The sequence below is a fragment of the Eretmochelys imbricata genome, chromosome 5, assembly GCF_965152235.1.
Source record: "Eretmochelys imbricata isolate rEreImb1 chromosome 5, rEreImb1.hap1, whole genome shotgun sequence".
NCBI lineage: Eukaryota > Metazoa > Chordata > Testudines > Cheloniidae > Eretmochelys > Eretmochelys imbricata.
Window position 1 is genome coordinate 40,786,843 of NC_135576.1, and position 19,988 is coordinate 40,806,830.

The 19,988-nt window shown below is 41.8% G+C and overlaps 1 long non-coding RNA gene across 1 annotated transcript in view; it reads right to left on the reverse strand.

Moving 5' to 3' along the window:
* Positions 1-19,988, reverse strand: part of LOC144264920 (uncharacterized) — a 43,266-nt gene that overhangs the window by 17,531 nt on the left and 5,747 nt on the right. The gene's annotated exons all lie outside the window — the stretch shown is intronic.

Genomic DNA, 19,988 nt, shown 5'->3' on the forward strand with positions numbered 1-19,988 from the left:
CTTAGTTACATGCACACAGCCTACTGAAATTCCTTTTCTATGCATAATTAGTTTTCTGTTTACATAATGTCCTTTACCTGTCTGGCCTTTAGAACAGATACAGAAGATAGACATAATTAAAACTAGCTTTTATACAAGTTTTAGAACAAGCATTCCAAGTGTTTTACAAAAGGGCAAAATCACAGAGCCGAGTTGGCCAACTGAAAAGCTTTAGAAAATGAAAATCTTCATTACAAGTGTACTTATAAAACAAAAGATAGTCCAGTGCCATTGAGCAGGGAACTCAAAAATCTTAGTCTAAAAGGTTTAGGCTCTGATAAACTGAAGTTCATATTTAAGAACCATAGAGATGATCAAATATTATGGTCATGGAAGCCATCTAGACAGATTGATAATAGATACATAACTAAGGGGAACAAATCATTCATTGTAGATCTCACTGCAAAACACATTTTAGATGAACATATCACAAAAAGATTACTTTGTATATCTGTGAGATGAAGTCAGAGGCATCATACTATGATTATTCATGGTATACTTCCCATTATTAGACATGAGTGTGGGAGGTTCTTTTGAATGTAACAGGATATTTGAACACAGCATCATCTTAGAAAAACAAAGCACTAACACACACTTGTGTTTCTTTTGATATACTGTAAAATTACAAATTCTAAACTCTTCACTATCATAATCCTATCGATATTGTGGAATTCTAGTTTCAGAGCTATAGACTGGAGATAACTGGCTCAACCTCCAGATGATAAATGTTAACATTTTCAAATAGTGACAATCTTTTATTTCCTCAGTTGAAAGCAAGGTGTGATTGGAGATGTCATGCTTTGAGCGTAAATGAACAAGAGTGCCATCATCAGACATTCCTAATTATTTATTTGATTATTGAAACTGAAAACATGTACTTAAACATGCTGATTTTAGAGTAACTGCTAAATATCTAAATGACTTTTACTTGCAAATTGATTACTGTTACATATTGAGGGTTATATAGTTTTATAAAGTACAGTGCCTTTGAACATACTGTACACCGTAGAGAGGGAATTCAGAAATATGCTAACTGAGTCCATTGAAATAATGTGAAACAAACCTAATATGCACCTGACAGTACTCACTAGAAATCCCTGCAAAATAATTATTATTCATGCAGAAAATTCTTGACCGGTGGTGTGTTCGTTTAAATTTTCATTGAGATAGGTACATATATCTATCTTCAAACATCATCTCCTGACTTCTGAATTGTTTGAAAATAATGCAGTTTTTCAAGATGTGCATAGCTGCATTTCTTGTAAACATTCTACCTGGCCAAGGTGATTTGTCCTTTGTTTTCGAAACACAACATGTAAAAGGAGAAATTATGCTTAAACCTGTGGTGTTTTAAAACAGAAAATAGTTTGAATAGTTTTCTTCGTCAGTCAAATGACTTATTCATTCTCTCTACTTCTTTTTCTATTTATCTGACGTTTGTCAGATACAGGATCAAATTCATTAGACATATGTATAAACACTGATTAAAAAGTAAATTGATTTAATGATTCTATAAACTCAAAGCAATTTCCAGTTTGACAGGCATAATTCATTTAATTTACATGTATCTCAGCTTAGAAGCAACTGAAACTGATATGATCTGCTCTCCGAGGCTGTTTCTATAATGGAGAAGAAGATAGTGGTAAAAACATCGGAATTTACTGGAGTCTTGTATAAATTAAAGCTCCCACAACTAGGAATTTTTGAGCAGAGCTGGTCAGAAATCTTGGGGGTGGGTGGTTTGTGAAAAATCTTCATTCCCATATTTGTTAAAATTTCATTTTTAGGAATTTTCCAACAAGGTCTACAGCTAAGTAACAACTGGCAGTCCACAGATGCTTTTGTCTCTTATTGATCAAGAAGCTCAATCTATAAAATTTAATGAGACTCCCCTTTACCAAAGATATTACCCTTTAATCCTCTCATTGCAACAAACATGTTTAGGTTCTTACAAACAGATGTTTCACAGGAGACAACCTGGACAATTAGATCCAACCATATTTTAGAATAGTCTCTGAGAAAGTTATTTCCTTGCCATCTGCTAATATAACTTCTTCCTTTCTGTTGTCTCTGCTGTTATCCTTTCCAGTCTTATCTCTAGGGTACCACATGAGGCAGGAGCTCCTCTAGCTCCTGTGTGGGAGAGAGATAGCAAAGCCAGGTTTCCCACATAATTCCTGCAGACCCAGCACATCGTCCTAGCAGTCCACCCCCAATTTTGGGCGTACCACCTGGGGCGGGAGCCCTAATCTTATTGGGGGAAAAGAAGGCCAGGTCCAGCTCCCCCTAATCACTGTCTGGACCCAAGCCATAGCAGTTGTGGCCCATTTAACATGGGATTACAGCCTTCCCCAGGTGCTAGTGAATTTAGTAGTTCAAATGAGAAATTAGTAGCAAAGTGCTGAAAGTTCAGGGTTCAAACCGTGCTGATGACGCGTGATGGGGTTTGTTACAGTTCTAAATGATATGATTTGTACAAATTTCCTTTTTTTAAAAGGAAAGGAACCTAGTAAATTACATACAAAAATATCCTGCATTAAATAAACACACATTATTTGTGTTGCAAAGACAAGCACTCAAAAGGTAGGAAATGCCAGATTCAGAGTTGACTTACTTCAGTCCCTGCATGCAGCTTACTTCAGTCCCTGCATGCAGCTACATTATAATACAGTGTTTTTAATTCCATGATCCTGTCCTATTTTTGTCCAGTGGACCACTGCTTCATTCAGTGCACAGGTGGACCACAAGGGGGCAGAATAAAGGTACACAGGCAACCATAATTCTGACATTTCCTGACTTTCAAGTGCTTGACTTTACAACCTAAATGTTTTTAACAGTGTTTTTGTATGTCATACAAGTGTGTGTGTGTGTGTGTGTGTGTATGTGTATATATATATAATATAAATCACATTCCTTTAAAATGCCTTAAAGAACATTTGGTGAATATAGGCAGAGTACACTCTCATTTGTCTAATGGGATTATCCCAAGGTCTAAGCGTTCTGAAGTCTACCATCTTTTGGGAAGATCCCTACTTCTTGCTGGAGGGTGCATAGTGCACTGCTACCTCTGCTCCACATGTCTCTCGATTAGGTCTTACATGGCCTGCATCACCATAGTATCTGAGCACCTCACAATCTTTAATGTATTTATCCTTACAACGCACCTGTGAGGTAGGGAAGTATTATCCCTGTTCTACAGATGGAGAACTAAAGTACACAGAGACAGGTTGCACAGGAAGTCTTTGGCAGATAAGGGAATTGGACCTGTGTCTCCTGACTTTCTTGTGAATGCCTTACATGCTGAACCATCCCTCTTTACATGAATCTCTGCCATACACAGCGTCTTTTGCAGGGGTTGAGCTCTGGGGTAGAAAATGATCCTACTCAGATGGCTCTTTCCACTTCCACGCAGGGTGGGAGATACCCATACCCATACACAGGTGGTCTGTTGCCTACACTCAGGTGAAATGATCATGCCCTGGATTGATTACTTCTGCATGCTCTTACGCTATCGGACAGAGTGATATACATCAATGATGCATACATTTGCATGGAAGATTGAGATAGAAGTGGAAGGCAAACCTGCTGAAAGTCTCTAGGAAAGAATAAAAGGGGTAAAAAATAAGCCTGATGTCATGGTAGGTGTCTACTACAGACCACCTAACCAGGAAGAAGAGGTGGATGAGGCGCTTTTTAAACAGTCAACAAAATCATCCAAAACAGAGGCCTTGGTGATGATGGGGGACTTCAACTGCCCAGACGTAACAGCAGGACACAGATTATCCAAGAGGTTCTTAGAATGCATTGGGGATAACTCTTTATTACAGAAGGTGGATAAAGTGACTAGGGGAGAGGCTATTCTGAGAAATCTATCCTAGATGAACCTCATATAAATGGAAAAGGAGTACTTGTGGCACCTTAGAGACTAACCAATTTATTTGAGCATGAGCTTTTGTGAGCTACAGCTCACTTCATCAGTATGCATCCGATGAAGTGAGCTGTAGCTCACGAAAGCTCATGCTCAAATAAATTGGTTAGTCTCTAAGGTGCCACAAGTACTCCTTTTCTTTTTGCGAATACAGACTAACACGGCTGTTACTCTGAAACCTCTCATATAAATGGGGTGCGCAACTGACTGGAAGGCAATACTCAGAGTAATTATCAATGGTTCACAATAGAGCTGGAAGGGCACATATCAAATGGGGTCCTGCAGAGATCTGTCTTGGATCCGATTCTATTCAATATCTTCATAAATCATTTGTATAATGGCATAGAGAGTGTATACTTATAATGTTTGCAGATATCAAGTTAGGAGGGGTTGCAGGAGCTTTGGAGGGCAGGATTAGAATTCAAAATGATGTTGACAAACTGGAGAAATGGTCTGAAGTAAATAGGATGGAATTCAATAAGGACAAATCCAAAGTACTACACTTTGAAAGGAATAATCAATTGCACAAATACAAAATGGGAAATGATTGCCTATGAAGGAGTACTGCAGAAAAAGATCTGGGGGGTGTAGTGGATCACAAACTAAGCATGTATCGTCAATGTAATACTGTTGCAAAAAAAGGAAACCTCATTCTGGAGAACATCATAACAGGAGAATTGTAAACAAGACACAAGAAGTAATTCTTCCATTCTGCTCAGCACTGATAAGGCCTGAACTAGAGTATTGTGTCCAGCTCTGGGCATCACACTTCAAGAAAGATGCAGACAAATTGAAGAAAGTCCAGAGAAGAGCAATAAAAATTATTAAAGATCTAGATTGGAAAAAATTGGGTTTGTATAGTCTGGAGAAGAGAAGACTGAGGGGGTTCATAAGTCTTCAAGTACGTAAAAGGTTGTTAGAAAGAAGAAGGTGATAAATTAGTCTCCTTAACCACTGAGGACAGGACAAGAAGTTAAATTCCAGTAAGGGAGATTTAGGTTAGATATTGGGGTAAACTTCCTAAATGTAAGGGTAATTAAGCATTGGAACAAATTATCTAGGGAGGTTGTGGGTGAAATTTCCGTCACTGGAGGTTTTGAAGAACACATTGGACAAACACCTGTCACAGATGGTCTGGCTAATACATAGTTTTATCTCTGTGCAGGGGACTGGACTAGATGATTTATTATGGTCCCTCAGTCTTACATTTCTAAGATTCTGTATGTAACCTGGATGCAGAAGTTCTGAAAGTACATGTACTCAACAGGGAACTACAACTATGGCTAAAGTAAATGTATGTATTTTCAATATTAAAGGACCAATAATAGTATGTCAGAGTAGGCAGATAGATCCCCCTTTCCTTGAGCATTAAAGTAGTGCAGCCAGGCAAAAATATTAATCCAAACAAGTTTTGCATTCCTTAGGGAGTAAGAAATATTTAGTAACACACAGAAAAAATAATTACTAGCTATAACCAATTTTGTCTACTGTGCCTCTCTGTAGAGGCAAAAACCAGAGTTTGATAACTTTGAACAGTAAAAGCTGTTTTTATCTGCATGTTGGGGGAATGGGAGTGCCGGTAAGTGAAAAATGCCAGTTAACTAAGAGGGAGGGAGTTTGGGTGCTGGAGAGGGCTCGGGGTTGGTTCACAGGAGGGGGCTCAGGGTGGCAGATCTGGGGGCACTCACCTCGCGTGGCTCCCTCCAAGCGGAGACCTTTCCTGGCTGCTTCTAGTTGGAGGTATGGTAGACGGCTCTGCATGTTGGCCCTGCCCAGAGCGCTGGCTCTGCAGCTCCCATTGGCTGGGAAACATGACCAATGGGAGCTACAGGGGTGGCGCCTGTGGGTGGAGGCAACGCGCGGAGACACCTGCTATGCCTCTACCTAGGAGCAGCTGGGACAGGTCGCCACTTGTGGGGAGCTGCCTAAGGTGAGCACTCCCGGATCTGGCACCCTGAGCCCCCTCCCACGAACCAACCACTTGCTAGCCCTGTGCCAACCAGACTATAAACCGGACTTTCAATGGTGATCAGAAATGCCAGTGTATAGAGCTTTCCGGTTGGTTAAAAGAAAATGGGTTAACTTCAAATCATTTAATTAATTAGCAGGTTGATTAAATCATCTAAATAATATGTAATAATATGCAAAGGCAACAATCTTGTTTAGTTAAGAGTCCCAAAAGTAATAGGGTATTACCAATTTAAAAGCAAGTTCCTATATTTAGAATCCAGCCAAATAACTGACACAGTTAGGATCAAATCACTCACAGGTTAAGTTAATTTTGAGATTACAGCTGTGATGCCAATTAAGGCAGCCTGTCCAAATAATTGATGGTTAGAGAATAGCCAATCTCTTCTCCCACAACATGGAGTTCAGTGAAACAGTCCAATACAATTCAAGGTGACAACTTGTTACAATAATGTGCAAATGAAAAATTTAGATGAAAATAACATTAAACATACCCATAAAATATATATGTGATCTTTTGGAGAGCAAAGTTGTTTAACTTTGAACTGCTTTAGGTATTTGAAGAACTATTTTATAGGTGCCTTTCTCACATAAATCCTGTGGGTTCGAGAAACGTTCTCTCTCTCAGCCACCTGCTGGAGTCAAGAACAAATGCAAGAATGCTGGTGTGTATTATTTGCAGCGGCAGGAAGGAGCAGCACTGCTGCACATCGACCTACTGGTTTGGTCCCACGGTCCCTTCAGTGAATTGTGATGAGGGGCCTGCTGGAACAAAACTGCGTGAGGGGCATTGTAACTCCTACTTGCAGAGGAGGAATGCAACACCACTCACTTAATTTTGGCCCCACGGCCATTAGGACAGATGTGCTTTGGAGGCAAGCCTGAGTGAGCATACTAGACAGTGGGGAGATAGGGGGCAGTGCTGCTGCTTTTCGTTACTGCCATAAGGCTGACTCCTGCCCAGGAACCTGCTTGGCTTTGCCCCACTTCCAGTAGCCTGGGTCCTCTCTTAGGGGTGGGGAATGATACTGCATCTGGGCAGACTGGACTGGAAGGTGGGGGCTGAGCATGCCCTGGACTTGAGGCGCTGGGGCCAGTGACTGCAAGCAGGGATGGCTCTATTTGGATTGATGGTGGGTATCATTGGAAAAATCCAGGGGGCATCCCTGGTTGATCATGCTTCCATGGCTACACTACTATTTTTTGCACACTAGTTTGATGAGAGCTAGCATGAGTACTGTATTTCTCCTCGAGTTTAGAATCCCATTCCCAGCTCCACCGTCAGACATACCCAGAGGGACATTCCTCTTTTACAGACAGATGCTTAAATCTTCCCCTTTATATTTTGCTACTCAGCAGTTCAACTTTGAACAAAACTTTCACACACACACACACACACACACACACACACACACACACACACACACACACACACACACACAAAAAAATCTGGGAGAAAGGCCTGCAATTTTCAGGTTGACCTGATTGTGCGTGGAAATGAAATGAAGGCAAATGTTTTGTTAAATAAGCTGAAGACCATCCCTTTTCTGTACAGAAAAGACTCCAGAATTGCATAGTAATATAATTACCCTACCAAATTAGATTTGGATCTAGCTCCAAATATCTGTAAAGCATGATCTCCCAGGGAAGGGGAGGAAATTACGTTTTGCTACAATTCGCTTTGTAACCAGAAATGTTCCTAAACTGATGAGTCAAAAGTGAAAATTAGGTGTATGCTTTCCAAGAGGTAATAAAATGCACACAGATTATCATTGACACAAAGTAAAATATAATATTTATTAACCCAGAACATAATTCCTATCTCTCAAGCCTAACTGCAGTAAGTAACCACTCAACAGTAATAGTTAAAGTGCTTAGATATTGTGAGGGGGCCCTAGAAGTTCCTACCTAATAATAAGATAAGCAAGCATCATTGCCTACTATTATTAAATTTGGTTGGGGTTGGTCCTGCACTGAGCAGGGGGTTGGACTAGATAACTTCCTGAGGTCTCTTCCAACCCTAATCTTCTATGATTCTGTGATACCTAGCTCTATGTGGAAAAGAGAAATCAGAAAGATTTAGGCTAGAATTTTCAAAGGGGCCTACATGAGACAGGCACCCAACTTGATCTGAGCCTTGTAAATTTAAACCAGTTTAGTTATACAAGGGCAAACCCCTGTGTGAACACACTAGGATTTCAGTTGGAGAGAGGCGTATTTTGGTTTAGGTTAAATTGATTCGGAATAGATTTAGGCTACACCTAGAGCTAGTTGAAATTTTATTGATGATACAGTTTTCCTGCAGAAAATGCTGATTGTTCAGAATCAAAACATTCCCTGGGATGTGTTAATTATATTGAAACTTTTGATGGAAACCAGCCCGGATGGCTGCCTGCCTATCTGCCTGGTTTCCTGCCAATTCACACACCACTTCCAGCTTCTCTGCAGCTTGCCTGGAAGGCTGTGGGGAGTCCAGACTTCCAGGTTCCCCAGCTCCCAGAGGGTCCAGCTCCATGGCTAGTGGGATCCTTGGCTCCACAGCTGGTAGGATCCCAGGGCTCCCCAAACTGCCCTCTTGGCAGACTGCCAGGCTCCCTGAGTGGCCAGCTTTCCCAGCTGGGGAAGCAAATAGTGCATGCATACGCACTCACCAGGCAAGCAACCAGCCAACCAAAAATGTCCGTTTCAGTTATCCCCAATTCAGAACAAAAATCTGTTCAAAATCTTGAATATTTTGTGGAACAGAAAACCCTCCTGTCCGCACAGCTCGAGCTAAACCAAAATAAGCTACTCTGAAACCAAAATAAGAGTGTCCACACAGGGGTTTAACTAAATGAGTGCATGTTGTGTGTGTGTGTGTAGACAAGGCCACGGTGTGCCTTAGAACAGCACGTTGGCTCCCCACAAGATCAGATTTCTGGTGACCTAGTGATCAGACTTGTTGCCTAAAATTCACCACCTGGCCTGAATCATTCATTACAATTAACACCCTTTCCAATTATTGGCCAAGATTTTGACCAAATCTTCTATTTTTATTCTGCTTTGAACAGTGATACGGCATAACTAAACTAGCGTTATGGGAGATTGTTTTCCTTTTCTGTAAATCAAACAGTGACGCTGTTGATCACTTTTAAACAAGGAGCTAACTTAAGCTCTGCTTTACTAATGTTAAAGATTACTGTTTCCTCAAGGGAACCAAGCATGCTGGGCCACCCACAGTACACTCCTATATCATGCACCCGCAGCAAATTCTTCCCACCCTGCCCCCGCCCTCTCTTTCAAAGCCCTGCACAACTTCAACTCAAGCCTATATCTTTATTTCTTATCATGTCCTTCCTCACTCCTTCTGCTCCCTCTGTGATGCAAGTCACACAGCCCCCTTCATTTCTTTTTCCCATTGCCGTCTGCATGGCTCTTCCCCCAGGGTCATCAAATCCCAGTATTCTATGTAGGGCCCCACCCTTTCCTTATTCCTTCCACAATGCCTACAACCACTAACCTATTAATTGTTGCAAGGAAAGGGGAGGGAGAGATGAAAACAAAGAAACACACAGACAACTACAAAACAATTAGCAAAATAATAAAATTTCCAACTGCCCTCCACTTCCATTCATCCAGTATCTCACTGGAGTGGACCCTAAACTAATTACAAAAACAGGTGTAGCCTGGTCTTTAATTAACTCCTCCTCATTTTTCTATTTGAGTTCTTGTTTCTCTCTCCTCTTTAAAGAAACTAGTGAGACCCTCTCCTTAAGTGCCTGTTAACCCCCAGCAGTTCAGCTCTCATATATTTCTTTTGTATACTGCTTCTTTCAGTTTTACTTTTTAATATATTGTACATTATTTAAAATTATTCCAAAATAATCCTCTCCAGCTTCTATGGACAATGACTATTCAATCATGTCAGAGCCAAAACATCTTTCAGTTATTTTAGTGAGCAACCAATGTGCTTTACGGAGCAACGCAGAAGCAATTAGCACAGCATCCCAACAGTAATCATCACTCTAGACTCACAAAGGACCCTGATGATCCTTCTTTTCGGAAATAAGAGACAGCTTTTGTGAAGAGGGAGTAATAGCTCGTTGACTGAGATGCAACGAGATGGAAAAAATGGTTTCAGAGCTAGCTCATTTTCAAAGAAGTTACTATGCTGTTTATATTCTGTGACGTTTGAGTTCACAAACTCAATAATGTCTGTGATGTCTTTCCTCTAAGCTGCAATAGCTGAAAGCAGGGCTATTCTGGTAGATCTACGCTGTGGTGTTGCTCAATATTTAAAGCACAATAGTGTCCAAAGGCTCTAATGAGGATTGGGGCCCCATGTGCTAGGAACTGAACAAATATATACAAAACAATTGTCTCTGCCCCAAGAAGCTTCCAATCTACATAGTTATGTTGTTACCAGAAATCTTGTCAGAATCACAAGGTGGCAGATAGCACTGTCAGTTTTTATCTGTAATTTAAACAATGGTCTTCACATATTGCAGCAGCAGAAATTTCCCCAAAAGTTCAAGAAAGTAAGAACTCAGAAAACTGACACTGTGTAATGTTGTGTAAACTGTGGCTTGTTCCCAGCTGGGAGTATTAACTGTCCAATATGAGTAAATGTGACCAAAGGCTATCTTGACCTGTCAACACATTATATAAAATTGTTTTATAAAAATGAGCACAGGTTATAGTTAAAGAAATTATTTGGAAACAAATGAGAGAAATTGTCTAAAAGGTGAAAGTAAGGCAGCCTCTTCCTTCAGCACAGAAGCATCACCATGAACGAGGCTGCCAAAGGCTCTACTCTAATACGAGGAAGGAGCCCTGAGCCTCAGCCCTGCTCCTCCAGCGTTCGCCACCACTTGCTGATTAGGAGGCCACTTTATAACTCCCTTCTCTCCACCTCTCTTCCAAAGCAGGAAAGGGCGACAGGGCCATCATGACAAGACAGACTACTTATTTGAAGGAAGTGGATGTCTGATGCCACTGATATTTCCTCCTGCTGGACTCAACCCTACCTGCTATTGTTGTCATTGCTGTTACCATTTCCATTGCTGGTAAGCTCATCTGTTCAGGAGACAGAACTTTCTTGGGTGCCAGGCCAAAATCGTGGAATGAATTTCTCCAGGAACTAAAGACCCTCACAAACCTCACAAAGTGCAAGGCTTATGTCTTTGACCTTGCCACCTTTTCATAAATACATAGCAATGTGACTTTTGAGACACCACAACCACAAACAAACAAAAAATTCCCCCACCAAACCATACCAAAATAAGACACTGTACTGCACACACTTCTCCCCCTGGAGAGAGGATAGTAAACCAATACATGACAGATGTTTAATCATGTTGCTTAACGCGCTACTGGAAATCGCTCGGCTCCTACAGTAATGAGTGTGGTGGTATAAGAACCTATATAGAATAGAATGTACTCTGGATGGGTTTGAAGTGAAGACCTGGGATTAGGAGTTTCAAAAGCTCCTGGTAAAGTCACAGAAGTGTTATAACAGGCCAAAATGTTATTGAGATGTAAGGAAGTTCCCATATATGGATGTTTGTTTTGGTTGTCTAATTTCAATGAGACAAAGTTGTCCCCACTTTTTGAACAGTTTTTTTTTTCTCCAGATAGCACTTGGCAACTTGGTTGGGAATGAGGAGAGGAAGAAGAAAAGTGCAACTTTGTAACACCAAGCTTCACCATCATAGTCCTCACTTGCTGAGACCCTAGGCTTTGCCATCTCACCATGTTCCTGATCCTGAGAAATGTCCAGACCACTCTAGGTGAGAAGGGAGCCAGCTGATAGCACCTTCTCCATTGAATCAAATGAACCTTGAGCGACACCTGGAATGTGAACCTGAGGTTGCTCCTTGTGGATGTCTGGCCATCACTTCAAGCTCAACATGACTAAAACAAAGCTCTTAAACTTTCCTCTGCCCAAGCCCTCCCTGCTATCTCTTTCCTCAGTCACTGAGGACAACCCCTACCCTCCTGCCTGTCACTTACCCATATTACCAGGGTATCACTTTCTACTCAGACCTTTCTGTAGGGCTTCACATCCAGGCTAAATCTTGCCAATTTTGTTTGCATAACATCTCTAAAATATGGCCTTTCCTATACATCCGAATAGCTAAAGCTCTTGCCCAGGCTTTCATCATCTTGCATCTCAATTACTAGAAAATCTTTTCTCTGGCCTTGTCAAATCAGTCTTGCCCCATTGATATCCATTCAGAATGCTGCTGTAAAGATCATTTCCCCAGCTAGTCACTTTGACCCTGTCACCCCTTGTCTGGCTTCCCCCACACCCTACTGCATCAAACATAAGCTACTTATATTCATTTTTAAGGCTCTTCACAGCCTATCCCCATCATACCTATCATCGCTCATTCACTATCAGGATAGCAGCTCCTGCCTTCAATCGACCCATTTTGCCAGCCTCCATCTCTCACTTGCAATTTTCCAAACAAGCACCTTTGTGCTTTCTCCCAGGCTGCCTCTCATTTTCCTCTTCCAAATCCCTTGTTAAAACTCTCCTGTGCTGTGATGCCTATAAAAAAAACTCAAATGGTTAGGCTGCTGGTATGCGGAGATGAATGCTTATCATGCTGACAAATACTGTTTCCTTGTACTCCCCCATTGGTCTGTCTGTCCGTCTGTCGGTTGTCTCTTGGCTTAAACTTAGTCCCTGCCACAAAGAGCTTACAATCTATCTTTTTGTTCTGTTTGTACAGCACCTAACATAATGGGGTCCTGGTATATAATTAGTGCTCCTAGATGCTACAGTAGGACAAATACTATACAATAATCATATTATTTTCTCTCTCATACGTCTTTCTTCTGATGCCTCTCTCCAATCTTTGGCTCCTGGCTGATAAAAGCTTGGCTTAGCCAGTCTGGACAATTCTCCTGCTATGACCAGAAAAGCAAACTAAAAAATGTCTTAATCGCCTGCTTGAGTTTGCCAAGTTCCGGTGTGACTACTGCAATTGTGCATAGGATTCTCTAGCAGTGTGAGACTGTGAAAATGAATAATCTTTTTTGATTTGAGTGACTTGCCAAATTCAGATTCTTGTATTTTTTTTTCTAGTTTGAAGGAGAGATGATGGAATCTGGTACCTTTGATGCAATCGTGTTTGTTTACAAAGAATGTACAAAGTCTTGTTTTCCTGAGGACAGCTGGAACCAAAATAAAGGGAGATTGTTTCTTTGCTTACGGCCCCAACACACACGCTTACCCAAACAATGCCCAGCCAATTTCCTCTTCCTACATGGTTCAAATTCCTGGGTGGTCTCGTATATGCCATTTTTTTAGGTGGCCACTTAACTCTCACACAGCTATCTTAAATGAAGGGTAGCTGCCATACCCACCAGCTTCAAGGATGCTTCACTGAACCCACAACAATACAATTAGTACAAAGAAAAGGAGTACTTGTGGCACCTGAGAGACTAACCAATTTATTTGAGCATGAGCTTTCGTGAGCTACAGCTCACTTCATCGGATGCATACCGTGGAAACTGTAGCAGACTTTATAGGGAGAGTGGTCACTTTGGATGAGCTATTACCAGCAGGAGAGTGAGTTTGTGTGTGTATGGGGGTGGGGGGGTGAGAAAACCTGAATTTGTGCAGGAAATGGCCCACCTTGATTATCATGCACATTGTGTAGAGAGTTGTCACTTTGGATGGGCTATTACCAGCAGGAGAGTGAATTTGTGTGTGGGGGGGTGGAGGGTGAGAAAACCTGGATTTATGCTGGAAATGGCCCAACTTGATGATCACTTTCGATAAGCTATTACCAGCAGGACAGTGGGGTGGGAGGAGGTATTGTTTCATATTCTCTGTGTGTATATAAAGTCTGCTGCAGTTTCCACGGTATGCATCCGATGAAGTGAGCTGTAGCTCACGAAAGCTCATGCTCAAATAAATTGGTTAGTCTCTAAGGTGCCACAAGTACTCCTTTTCTTTTTGCGAATACAGACTAACACGGCTGTTACTCTGAAACAATTAGTACACTATCTCCTGTTTTACTTATTTAGGCCATGTCTACACTAGTGAGCTTTCAGCAACACAACTGTAGTGGTGCAGCTGTGCCGCTGTAAGATCGCTCGTGTAGCCGCTCTTTGCCAATGGGAGAGAGCTCTCCTGTTGACATAATAAAACCACTTCTGTGAGCGGCAGTAGCTGCATTGGTGGGAGAAGCTGTCCCACCAACATAGTGCTGTCCATACCTGCACTTCTGTCGGTGTAAGTTATGTTGCTCAGGGGTGTGTTTTTTCACACCCCTGAGCGACATAAGTTATACTGACAAAAGTGGTAGCGTAGACATGGCTTTAGATTTCAAATTCCTCACGAGGAGAGAGGTGGGAGGCAGTTTGCCATTGGGAAAAGCACAAGCTAGATAATTCTTGCTAAAATTATGAGTAGTGAAATTGTTAAATGTTGAGATTTAAAGTGTTTTTAGCTTGCAGAGTTGGTAACCTATTGTGATGAATGGGGATAGCTCACACCACTGAACTATAGTTTCAGTGTTTGTGAGATTACAGGAAAATAACAATGCATCAATTTTTCATGTTCATGTTTTCAAGATTTTTCTCCACAATCAGAAGGGCCATGAACATTTTAAAAAACTAGAAGCTTAGCTTCAGGATCAGCCTTCTACAGGGAAGGGAAGAATTCCATGGCAATTGTCATAAATATAAAGGGAAGGGTAAACCCCTTTAAAATCCCTCCTGGCCAGAGGAAAAATCCTCTCACCTGTAAAGGGTTAAGAAGCTAAAGATAACCTCGCTGGCACCTGACCAAAATGACCAATGAGGAGACAAGATACTTTCAAAAGCTGGGGGGAGGGAGAGAAACAAAGGGTCTGTGTCTGTCGGTATGCTGCTTTTGCTGGGGATAGACCAGGAATGGAGTCTGAGAACTTTTAGTAAGTAATCTAGCTAGGTATGTGTTAGATTATGATTTCTTTAAATGGCTGAGAAAATAACTGTGCTGAATAGAATGACTATTTCTGTCTGTCTTTTTTGTAACTTAAGGTTTTGCCTAGAGGGATTCTCTATGTTTTGAATCTAATTACCCTGTAAGGTATCTACCATCCTGATTTTACAGAGGTGATTCCTTTATTTCTATTTACTTCTATTTCTGTTAAAAGTCTTCTTGTAAGAAAACTGAATGCTTTTTCATTGTTCTCAGATCCAAGGGTTTGGGTCTGTGGTCACCTATGCAAATTGGTGAGGATTTTTACCAAACCTTTCCCAGGAAGTGGGGTGCAAGGGTTGGGAGGATTTTGGGGGGAAAGACGTGTCCAAACTACGTTTCCCAGTAAACCCAGTTAGAGTTTGGTGGTGGCAGTGGATATTCCAAGGACAAAGGATAAAATTAATTTGTACCTTGGGGAAGTTTTAACCTAAGCTGCTAAAAGTAAACTTAGGAGGTTTTCATGCAGGTCCCCACATCTGTACCCTAGAGTTCAGAGTGGGGAAGGAAACTTGACAGCAATTTTACAACTCTAGAATATATTGGCCTCTTTTTATAACTCATTAACCAGCCATAGAATATCTATGATGGGAGTTTGCAACATCAGAAAGTAGATGCATACTCTCCTCCACTGGAGGGGGCTCTGAGTATTCAGCACAACCCGAAAATGTTAGTGGAATTTTTCAAGGATGAGGGATGTAGCAAGGGCAGCTGATGAACATGCTGGTTGACTGGATCTGCATGACAATCCATCAGTGAGGTTCCTAGTCTCTAGAGAGTCATACAGCCACAATCTCGAAGGGAGGGCAGTGCAGTGATGGAAACCACCTATTCTTCCTTGGGATGAAGCCTATCTGGAGTGCAAGAAGTAAGACTGGCAGAAGGAGTTGGAAACTGGGTCTTCTTTACAAATTGGAACTTTCCAGCCTCAGGTCCTATTCTACCTACCCTTCCTTGCATCAGGGAAAAATGATAGGTAACTATATATTTAAATATTTACCAGCAGACCACTCTATCTTAAAATGGGAAACGGATGACTTCATCTTTAAAAGAGGATTTTTTTTACATAAACCCCTGTGTGGGAAGTGACTTTACCTTATAGCACTGTAAAAAGATGCCAGGTTTGATCATTAACAAGTTTTTAAAGATGTTGGGGACACTGGGGCATGGCCACTAGGTAACTTGAGGGGATGGAAGACCACGAGTGTCGATGAAGCCCCCTCGCACTAGGCCCAAGTGTCCTTGGCCCCCCCTCCCGCTGGAGGCACTCGCAGCAGCTCTGTGTACTGGGCCCAAGTGTCCTTGGCCGCCCCGCCTGGAGGCACACACAGCAGTTATGCTGAGAATCTGCAACAATATGCTGCAGAGTCAGACTGCCTGAAACTAAGCAAGGCCAAACAGGGCAGATATGGAAGAACAATGCTGAATAAAGCAGATTTATGTATGGTTTAAGAAATGATACAGAGCACAAGGGCACTAGCTGGGAACTGGATTGGCTGGCTATATGGATACTTAAGGCAGCTTGCTATTGGATAAGTATGCTGGGAAAAAGGATGTATAAAAGCCTGTGTAACTTCCTGCTCTGTGTGCAGGATTTGAGATTTTATTCTCCCTGTACCTTTTTGCAGCTGCAAATAAACTTTTCTGCTTCTCCACCCCGTTGTGATTATTGGGTGTAGCACACCGGGCAGCGAACCAACTTCAGCTGTTGTTTAGCCTCTCGGCACTGGGTGCCGGCAACAAAGACACAAAAATAGAAGTAGCTTGCAAAATATCTGTACAGACACTGAATGTATAGTCCAGGATGAATGCAAACTCAGGGAGATTAAAATAATTGAGACAGGGATGGAGTAAGGACTTCTATAAACTCAGGCTCATGATTTAGGATTTAAGCTATAAATATTTTTTGAACAATAGATGATAACAGCTGTTAGGATATAGATATTCAGGCCTGTCTGTAAAGGCCTATACTCTAAGAATTTAGGTGTATTCTTATCACTTGGCTAGTTATAGAGGTATAAAAGAATCAAAATCACGATCTGCTGGTGTAAGAGCCTTCTCTTACTGTGATAGTCTGAGGCCCTGTTCTTAGGCTAAGGCCTTTGGCTAAGCAGCAGAGGTAGCCATAAACTGGGAAGCGAATGGTCACATCCTCACATTCCAAGCTAGTCACATTCAAATAAGGTGCTATTGGGCTGTTAGGAATACAATCCTGTCCTGATAATGCCTATCGCCTCCAGAGAAAGGGAAGTGCCTAGAAGATGTAAAAGGAAACTTAGTTTGATAGCATCCTGTCTGGCAAGAACTCACTTATCAATAGCCTGGATGTGAAATCCTCTCTCTGTGTGTATATAAAGTCTGCTGCAGTTTCCACGGTATGCATCCGATGAAGTGAGCTGTAGCTCACGAAAGCTCATGCTCAAATAAATTGGTTAGTCTCTAAGGTGCCACAAGTACTCCTTTTCTTTTTGCGAATACAGACTAACACGGCTGTTACTCTGAAACCTCATTTCTGTGTTTGTTCTATCACTGTAGTCCCCATTTCCCTATTGTCTGTATAATCTCTGTCTGGTTCTGTGATGGTTTCTGTCTGCTGTATAATTAATTTTGCTGGGTGTAAACTAACTAAGGTGGTGGGATATAATTGGTTACATAATCATGTTACAATATGTTAGGATTGGTTAGTTAAATTTCAGGAAAATGATTGGTTAAGGTATAGCTAAGGAGAACTCAAGTTTTACTATATAGTCTGGTTTCAGAGTAACAGCCGTGTTAGTCTGTATTTTCAAAAAGAAAAGGAGTACTTGTGGCACCTTAGACTAACCAATTTATTTGAGCATAAGCTTTCGTGAGTTACAGCTCACTTCATCGGATGCATCCGATGAAGTGAGCTGTAGCTCACGAAAGCTTATGCTCAAACTATATAGTCTGCAGTCAGTCAGGAAGTGAGTGTGTGGGTGGGTGGGGGGAAATGGGAACAGGGAATGCGGAAATTGGAATCATGTTTTGCTAAAGGGGAAAATGGGAACAGGGAATGGGGGTGGGGAAATTGGAATCATGTTTAGCTAAGGGCAGGAATGGGAACAGGGACACAAGTGGGGCTCTGTGGTGTCAGAGCTGGGAAGGGGGACACTAAGGAAGGAAACTGGAATCATGCTTGCTGGAAGTTCACCACAATAAACCTCGAATTGTTTGCACCTTTGGACTTCGGGTATTGTTGCTCTCTGTTCATGCAAGAAGGACCAGGGAAGTAAGTGGGTGAAGGAATAAGCCCCCTAACATCTTGGTGCCGGTGACTTGGATGCATCGCATCGGTTAGGTGAGTGGCAGCCTGTAAGTCCCCCTCCCCAACAGTCCATGCAGCTGCTTGGAGGGGGTATAGCGAACTCTCGTGACGATAGTTGCAGGTTCTGGCAAGCCAGGGTAAAGGATTTTTTGGATAAACGGATAAGGAAGAACCAGGGCCCGTACCAGGTGCAGGGGTCAATCTGGGATGAGATTAAAAAGGAAATGGAGGAAGTGTTAGGGGACCCAGAGGGATGGGGGTGGCTGAGAAGCCCACCCTCCTTTGGTATATGGGTAGTGGAAGAAGGTCCCTGCCCACTGGGACTGAATGCCTTCCAGGGAAAGGAGGCCCTTCAGTCTGCTTGTGAGAGGTTTGAAGTAAGGACAGCATTATGGGAAGCTGCCAGTAATCTTTCAAGTTTGGTGCTGCTTCAGCAAGGGCTGCTGAAGGGTTGTAAATTAGTTAGGGGTAGTTTAAAGATGATTTGGCACAATAGGGTTTAAAGTCAAAAGCAGAGTTAACAGACTACCTTTAGAGACTGGAGCTGGGACTTGGTCCTGAGGGAGTGGAGAGAAAGAAGGGGAAGGGGGAAAAAAAAAGTTTCAAAGTGCAAAATGGCAGGGTTTGCAGGAGCAGATAACCCTCACTCTTCTCCCGGAGCTAGAATGAGAACCTGGGGATACGGGTTCCCACCTGTTTCAACCCAGGGAACCTACTCTTGGCTCAGAGCTAGCTATGTCCTTTTCTTCTTTTCCTTCTTCTTTTTCTCTGTTTACTTAATTTGCTGCTGGTAGCCTATACTTTAAACTGACCTGACAGGCTTAATTGGTTTCTTTCCACCTCTCCCCCTGCCTTTCCACACTTATGTTTTTCTGGCGTTTTAATGGAGAGTACTTTTGGATACTTATGTGAAATGTTTTTGGTTATTTTGGACAAAATATGATGGAGGTCTGCTGTATTCCACTGGAATTTTTGGAGTAAAAGATCCATGGGCATCCATGGAGACAAATGTTTTACTGCTTCTTTGAACAGTCTCAAGGTAAAGACAAAAAGAAAAAGGAGTACTTGTGGCACCTTAGAGACTAACCAATTTATTTAAGCATAAGCATGAGCTTTCGTGAGCTACAGCTTATGCTCAAATAAATTGGTTAGTCTCTAAGGTGCCACAAGTACTCCTTTTTCTTTTTGCGAATACAGCCTAACGCGGCTACTACTCTGAAAGGTAAAGACAGCCCAGGTTAAGACAGCTGTGTTGTGCATCCAATGAAGTGAGCTGTAGCTCACAAAAGCTTAACAACTTTATTTGAGTCTAATCTCTAAGGTGTCACAAGTACTCCTTTTCTTTTTGCGAATACAGACTAACACGGCTGCTACTCTGAAACAGTAAGAGAAGGCTCTTACACTGGCAGACCGTGATTTTTATTCTTTTTTTTTATACCTCTATAACTAGCCAAGTGATAAGAATACACCTAAGTTCTTAGAGTATAGGCCTTTACACACACCCTGAATATCTATATCCTAACAACAGCAAGTTTGGGTGCAAGATAAAGGCAAATTTGGTATACATTGAGTTGATGTAGACCAAGGAAAGAAATATAGGCACTAGGAATATACTACCGATCACTTTGCCAGGATGATGACCGTGATTGTGAAATGCCCAGGGAGCTTAGAGAGACTACAAAAATAGAAAATTCAATAATAATGGGGGATTTCAACTATCTCATATTGAATGGGAACATGAACCTGAGGACGAGAGGCAGAGATAAAATTTCTAGACACTGTTATTGACTGATTTTTGGAGCAGCTAG